Source organism: Primulina huaijiensis, chromosome 15, assembly GCF_012295235.1.
Source record: "Primulina huaijiensis isolate GDHJ02 chromosome 15, ASM1229523v2, whole genome shotgun sequence".
NCBI classification, from domain to species: Eukaryota; Viridiplantae; Streptophyta; class Magnoliopsida; order Lamiales; family Gesneriaceae; genus Primulina; species Primulina huaijiensis.
The window spans coordinates 5,436,254-5,445,206 of NC_133320.1; positions in this window are offsets into that span (position 1 = coordinate 5,436,254).

Sequence of the window (8,953 nt, forward strand, 5' to 3'; positions counted from 1 at the left end):
AAAAAAGTAAAAATCTCAAACTCTCAAAATTATCACACTACACACTTTATAATATTTTTCTCTCAACTCAATTGTGATTTTCTTCACAAATGAGAGATCTATTTATAGAAAATTTTTACAAATAATCCAAAAATAAAATACATCATTACCTACATCATCACACACTAATTTTCAATATTCAACACCTAATTTTACCTAATTTTCAACATTCAACATTCACATTTTCAACACAAATATTTAACACATTTTTAAATAATTTTTCAACACTCCCCCTTGTGATGATGATCATAATGATTGTATACATTACGTGTTTTTATACTGCCTCGTTAAAAACCTTACTAGGAAAAACCCATTGGGATAAAAACCATAGTAAGGGAAAAAGAGTGCAGTCACGTAAACTCCCCCTCATGTTGACACGAACAATTCTTCACAAATTTCGTAGATTGCGCATCCCAATATTATATATGTGCTTTCTGAATATTGTCGTAGGAAGTGCCTTTGTGAAGAGATCTGATGAGTTTTCACTTGATTGAATGTGACGAACATCAATACATTTATTCTTCTCAAGCTCCTTGGTGAATGCGAAGAACTTAGGAGGAATATGTTTAGTTCTGTCGCTTTTTATGTATCCTTCTTTCATTTGAGCAACACATGCAGCATTATCTTCATATAGTATCACAGGCTTCTCGTCGAATGATAATCCGCATGAGATTTGGATATGTTGAGTCATTGATTTTAACCACACACATTCACGGCTTGCTTCATGTAGTGCAATAATCTCGGCATGATTTGATGAAGTTGTTACAAGTGTTTGTTTCTGTGAACGCCAAGAAATTGCAGTGCCTCCACGAGTAAATACATATCCAGTTTGAGAACGTGCTTTGTGTGGATCAGATAAGTATCCAGCATCGGCATAACCAATTATACTTGGATTAGCATCTTTTGAATACAAAAGTCCCAAGTCTGTCGTTCCTCGTAGATAACGGAATATATGTTTAATTCCGTTCCAATGTCTCTTTGTTGGATATGTGCTAAATCTTGCCAATAAATTTACGGCAAAAGATATATCAGGCCTTGTACAATTTGTAAGATACATAAGGGCACCGATAGCACTTAGATATGGTACTTCTGGACCAAGAATATCTTCATCATCTTCACATGGACGGAATGGATCCTTTTCTATGTTTAATGATCTAACAACCATTGGAGTACTTAAAGGATTTGATTTGTCCATATTAAAACGTTTAAGGATCTTTTCTGTATAATTTGTCTGGTGAACAAATATTCCACATTCTTTTTGTTCAATTTGTAAACCCAGACAATACTTGGTTTTTCCAAGATCCTTCATTTCAAATTCTTCTTTCAAGTATGACACAACTTCTTGAATTTCCTTATTTGTTCCAATGATGTTTAAATCATCAACATATACAGCAATAATTACGCATCCGGATGTTGTTTTCTTAATGAAAACACAAGGGCATATTGAATTATTTACATATCCCTTTTTCATCAAGTGATCACTTAGCCTATTATACCACATTCTGCCGGATTGCTTCAACCCATATAATGATCTTAGTAATTTCACAGAATAACATTCTCTGGGTTTTGAACTTTGTGCTTCAGGCATCTTAAATCCTTCAGGGATTTTCATATATATATTACTATCAAGTGATCCATATAAGTAGGCTGTAACAACATCCATAAGACGCATTTCTAAATTTTCAGATACTGCCAAACTAATCAAATACCGAAACGTAATTGCATCCATCACAAGAGAATACGTTTCTTCATAGTCAATTCCAGGCCTTTGAGAAAAATCTTGTGCAACAAGTCGAGCTTTATATCTTACTATTTCATTTTTCTCATTTCGATTTCGAATAAAAACCCATTTGTATCCAACAGGTTTTACACCTTTAGGTGTAAGGACTATATGTCCAAAAACATTACGTTTATTTAGCGAATCTAATTCAACCTGGATGACATCTTTCCATTTTATTCAAATACTGCCGATTTCAACATTCACCAAAAGATTTTGGTTCATGATCTTCATTATCATTTATGATGTCGATTGTCACATTATAAGAAAATATATCATCAATTTCTTCTATAACTTTTATGTTCCATATTTTTCCAGTAGTAATATAACTGATAGAGATTTCACGATTCTCGTCAGTTTGTGGTTCTGACAGAACATTTTCATGATCACGTGTTTCTTCAGGAACATCATTCTCTATTTTGTTATCATTATGTGTTTCTTCAGGAACATCATTATCTATTTTGTGATCATTGTGTTTCTCTATGAATTTTCTTTTTCGAGGATTTTTATCCTTCGAACCAACTGGCTTTCCACGCTTCAGGCGTTTAATGACATCATGAGTATTTTTAATTTGTTTCTTCGGAATTTCAATTCGAGCAGGGGCATTTGCAGCATGTATATATGATTTAGTTACCCCTTTTATGTCTGCAAATGCATATGGTATTTGATTTGTTATTCTTTGCAAGTGCACAATTTTCTGTACATCTTTTTCACATTGTTTTGTTCTTGGATCCAGATGTAACATTGATGATACATACCATTTAATTTTCTTTTCGGTATGTTTCTGTTCTCCCCCTAACATTGGGAAGATTTCCTCGTTAAAATGACAATCAGCAAAACGTGCTGTGAACACGTCGCCTGTCTGAGGTCCAAGATATCGAATGATTGATAGACTATCATAACCGATATAAATTCCAATCTTTCTTTGAGGTCCCATTTTCTTTCGTTGAGGTGGTGCAATAGGCACATACATCATACATCAAAAAATTCTCAGAGGAGAAATTTCTGGTTCTTTACCAAATGCAAGCTGCAATGAGGAGTATTTATGATATGCACTTGGTCTGATACGAATTAATGCAGTAGCATGTAAAATTGCATGTCCCCATATAGAAATAAGGAGCTTTGTTTTCATAATCATTGGTCTAGCAATCATTTGCAGACGTTTAATCAATGATTCAGCCAATCCATTCTGTGTATGTACATAAGCAACATGATGCTCAACAATGATTCTCATAGACATACAATAATCATTGAAAGTCTGGGAAGTAAATTCACCAGCATTATCAAGTCTAATTTTCTTGATTGTATAATCGGGAAATTGAATCCCCAATTTTATTATTTGAGCAAGTAATCTTGCAAATGCAACATTTCGAGTTGACAATAAACATGCATGTCACCATATGCTGGAGGCATCAATCAATACCATAAAGTATCTGAATGGTCCACATGGTGGATGGATTGATCAACAAATATCACACTGAATACGTTCAAGAAACATTGGTGATTCAGTTTGGATTTTGGCTGGTGATGGTCTTATAATAAGTTTTCCAAGAGAACATGATTTACATTGAAACTTATTATTCTGAAAGATCTTCTGTCTTTCAACGGATGACCATATGTATTTTCTATAATTCTTCGCATCATTGTTGAACCAAGATGTCCTAATCGATCATGTCAATTAGTTAATATTGAAGAATTATCAACTACCATGTTTGATTCAATGTGACTTATATGTGTATAATGCAATCCAGTAGGGAGCATTGGTAGTTTTTCAATAACATATTTCTTTCCTGATTTATATGTGATAAGACACATATATTTCTCATTCCCTTCATTTATTGTTTGAGTATCATACCCATGGGAATATATATCATTAAAACTCAACAAATTTCTTTTCGATTGTGGTGAATACAAAGCATAATTGATCAAAAATTTTGTACCATTAGGTAACAAATATTGTGCTTTACCACAACCTTTAATCAAGTCTACATGACCTGATATTGTATTCACCATTGTTTTTGTTGGTTTTAGTTCCAAGAAATATCTTTTATCTCGGAGAATAATGTGCGTTGTATCACTATCAGGTATACAAACTTCCATGGGATTATTTCCTTGTTTAGCTTTGTTCATGGCATTTTCCATATTTGAACTTCAAAAAATATGCAATGAAATAAAATTACTGACAATAAAATACAATACAATACATATTTAAAAATATAACACACTATAAAACATTATCATACGAGTACATGGAAAAATAAAATATTTTACATATTTATTCCACCAGTAAATTGATCATTATCTGAGAAATCAATCAGAAAATCTCCAGCATCAAAATGAGTTGAATCACTCAAAGGTTCACTGTGTTCAGCAAAGTTGGTCTCCTTTTCTTTCCCCTTTATTGATTCTTTATAAAGTTTGCAAAGGTGCTCAGGGGCTCGACAAATACGGGACCAATGTCTTGGAGTACCACATCTAAAACAAGAACTTTCAAATCTTTTTGAGTGATTCTCATTAACACTTATATTCTCATTATGCCTTTTCGGTGGATGGTTTGGGACGCTCTTTTGAGATGAGTTATAGAAATAACTATCTCGATTATTTTCAAAACCACGGCCGCGTCCACGACCACGAACACTTCCACGTTCACGTCCACGACCACGACCTCGATTTTGTCCTCGACCAAAATCTTGTCTATAACTTTGATTTTGGTTTCCAGGTTTAAATTCATTTTTGCTTACGACATTTACTTCAGGAAATGCCGTTGAACCAGTGAGTCGTGCCTAATGATTTCTCATTAACAGCTCATTGTTCTTTTTCGCCACAAGAAGACAGGCGATGAGTTCAGAATATCTCGCAAATCCACACTCTATATTGTTGCTGTAGAGTTATATTTGATGCGTGAAACATGGAAAATGTTTTTTCAAGCATTTCTGATTCTGTAACCTCATGTCCACAAAATTTTAATTGCGAGATTATTCGATACATCGTCGAATTGTAATCACTTACTTTCTTAAAATATTGGAATCTCAACATATTCCATTCATCACGGGTGGTCGGAAGTATAACTTCCCTTATACGTTCAAATCTTTCTTTTAATCCTTTCCACAGAACCATGTGATCTTTTTCGATGAGATATTCACATTTCAAACCTTCATCAAGATGTCGCCGCAAAAATATTATAGCTTTTGCTTTTTCTTGTGATGAAGATATATCATTTTCTTTAATAGTCTCGCTTAGACCCAATGACTCAAGATGCATTTCTACATCGAGAGTCCATGGCATATAATTTTTTCCCGTAATATCGAGTGCAACAAATTCGAGCTTTGTCAAGTTTGACATGGTGGTACTAAAAAAAATTATGATGCATTTTATTAGTTAATGAATATTGCAATACAAAGTAATGGATAAACAACAAATACAAGTATTCGTAAAAATAAAGAAAACACACGAGGAGGATATTCTCCGATAAATACAAGATTCGTGAGTATTATAACCAAAATAATTAAAAATAACCTTGAGAAAACCATCTTCTTTTTTCTTCGAAAATTTGATGAAAAATAATTTTTAGANCAAAAACTAGCCGTTTTGTTACCGTTTATGACCGTTGGTGTACAAAAAAATAAATGTATGTATTTGTATAATTTTATGGTAATAATATGGTGTATATAATATTAGTCATGTTCAAATAATTATGTATATCATATCACATTATTATAATGAGGTGTCATATTTTGTTTAAAAATCTTATAGGCTTTTATACTTGTCGTATCTCTTACCGGGAGTGTGGGATGTCGTCTTAACATCCTCCCAGGATTTATAACAAGTTTTTTTTGAAAAATTTATTTTTATTATTTCTGATCTTTATTATATAATAACATTATATTATATATTAAATATATACACAATAAATAAATAAACAATAAAATAAATATTATTACTTTTGTTACCTTTTTCTTCTGTTTTGGAGCTTGGAAAAATATGGAGGACTTTTAGAGCTTCGTGCTGATAACGTGTTGTGAAAAAGTAAAAATTTACGGTAAAAAGTTAAAATCTCAAACTCTCAAAATTATCACACTACACACTTTATAATATTTTTCTCTCAACTCAATTGTGTTTTTCTACACAAATGAGAGATCTATTTATAGAAAACCTTTACAAATAATCCAAAAATAAATTCATCATTACCTACATCATCACACACTAATTTTCAATATTTACAACTCTTATTTTCAACATTCAAATATTCAACACACATGTTTTAAATATTAATTTTCAACAAATTATAATGATTTGATAAGGGGAAACTATCCTCCCATGCCATGCATGGTAAATGCTAAACTAGGGATTTGAATACGTGGATGCAAAATTTTCGAGACCTATATTTATTAGAGATTTTACATGTTTGTAAATTGACATGTATTAGCTTCTACTCATATAATCGATCAGATTTGATTTTAATATAATAACTTGGCTTCTTGCCAGATTCGACCAATTCTAGGTTCGACAGGATGGCTCTTCTCTTTATTATTAATATTAATATTAATATTAATAATAATATTATTATTATTATTATTATTATTATTATTCAGGCTGGTTCAGAATGCCATTCTCTTGATCTCTTTTCGTCAAAATTAGAATAAGTCTGCAGTTGATATTTTATTTATTCATATTAAACTCGTCTAATAATTGTCAACGTATAACATTAAAAACAACGAATTCTTTCAATGTCTATAATGGGAAAACAACACCATAAAATTCCAAGCATGCATTCATGAAAACAAACTCTTATCTAGTTCGGTACCTCTCGTTTCTTCTCTGTGTGTGTGTGTGTGTGTTTTTTTTTTTTTTTTTTTTGGGATAATCTAGAATTGGTCCACTCTATAGAGACAAAATAAATAAATAAATTCAAAAAAGCCTACATATCACAAATTGCACGGCCTTTTACCATTTCAATTCTTCATTTATCTATATAAAACATTTTGAACAAGTGTGTGACAGCCTGAAAATCCCTTGGTTAAATTATGATATTTTAAATTTGGAAAAAAAATAGAATAAAGGATTGTCATGGTAATTTTCTGGAATGAAGTTATGTGGGATTTATAAAATTTAATTGTCTTTGGAAGAAAAAATAAAATATATAATTGATTATTTTTTGAAATAACTAAAATAACGTCAGATAATATCTGGGTTATTAATACATTTATTTAAAATTTATTGGGTTTATTACATCTACAATTTTGGGGTTTTTAAAAATTTTTGTTTTTAAATTACCAAACTGTAAAATTTTAAAACTACATGTTAAGGATAAAATTTGAANTATATATATAGTTATATTGAACTTGAGAAATCTGGATCCATATAACGGCCATATTAATTGTTATGGAACTAATGCATATTGAGCCATTACAATCGAGTTAGTGGAGACCGTCCAACCAACAGAAAGTCAATCGTTGTGAATACATTGTCCACAATCAATTTGTGAGAACTCAAATTTTTGGGTATATAATTATTTATTTAAATATAGACGTGTATTAATCTCGAAAATCAAGACTGAGATATCCATCAAATTTGGAATATAATATTACATAGAAAGAAATTTTTCACAACAAGGAAGCATCTCGAAATTATGGAAGAAGCATCTCGTAATTTATGGAAAGGGTATCTCAAAATTTATGAAAGGAACAACTCGAAATTATGGAAGGATTATCAACGAATTATGCTATGATTTTCACCTCGCCCCTATAAATATCACTGCCTCATTCTTAAAAATCACACCTTCAAATTCATTCTATATTTCGAAAATCCTCCCCCAAGTGCTGCAACATTTTCGAAGATTTTGCAAGGCGAAGTTCTGTCCATTTTCGAATGATACATTCAGGCCAAGATTATGTAAAAAATCCGATCTCAACCATTCAAAATACACTATCATATGTTTTGAACATCATATCCAAAATCAGCTAAATCCAATGGTTAGTTTTCTGTATATAGTCTTCGTAAGAAAACTGCTCAGATTTAGGCGGAAACAGCATACCTACGGTTTTTTGTCCATAAACAGATCAAAACAACTTCCAGATCAGATCTCCACCGTTTATAATTTAGTTGACGTAAGTTTTAACGTAGTGTGAAATTTGAACCTGATCCAACGGTACAATAAGTAGCAAATAATTATGCAAAACGACTGATTTTTTAGTCGAAGTGCTGCTGCATTTTGGAAGTGTCATTTGCATGATTATTCTATGTTTTCGAATTCTTCAAGCAATACTAATGTAAATGGGCTTGTTTTAAAATATGTTGTGTATGAATTATTTCGTTTTTGAAAGTTTTGGTCGAACACCATTATTCTGTTTCTACCCCTTCTTGATACGATTATCGTACATTATATGTTTTGTCACTGTGAGGATTCAACTGGATATGGGTAGGACTCCCAAAACATGATAATAATGGCCCTTACACGGTGGGATTATAACCGTTATACGGTCTCGCCCCTTTAGAAGAGTAAAATTTGGGGACTGATATATTTAAACCATGAAAAATAGAAAAAATTCAGTGCCTAGGCCAAGTTATGTTTATGTTTATACTTATGATATGCTATGCATGATATGTTGCTTTTCGAAGATCATGTGTATTTGTTATGTATGTGCTCAAACGTCTCCTACTTAATGAGTGAAAACTATATCGCTCACCATTTACTCTACTCTCTCCAAATAAGTCAGAAGAAGAAATCGAGGAAGATGAATAATATTAGTTTTGGGGCTGATAATAAGATGAATCAAGAAGTTTACTTCATTTTTCGCTTATTTAAGTATTTTATTTCTCATTGTAAACGCTTTTACATATTTTTGTTTTTTTAAGAACGTATGTTGGGATCGGAAAAGAGTTTAGAGGAGAGGGGGATGTGAATGAACTCTTTTAAAAAAAATTTCGATTTTAAACTTGGTTTTCAACCGTTTTGAGGTGGTTGAAAATTTTCTTCAAACTGTTAGAAATATGAACCACTTAAAGTGCGGAAACGGTTCAAGATTTCTAATGATAAGTAAACCGTTGGCAATCTTGTTAGAAAAAATATAATGAGAGAAAATAGAGCTGAAAAATAACGACACAATGTTTTTTATGGATGTTCGGCAAAACTCCTAC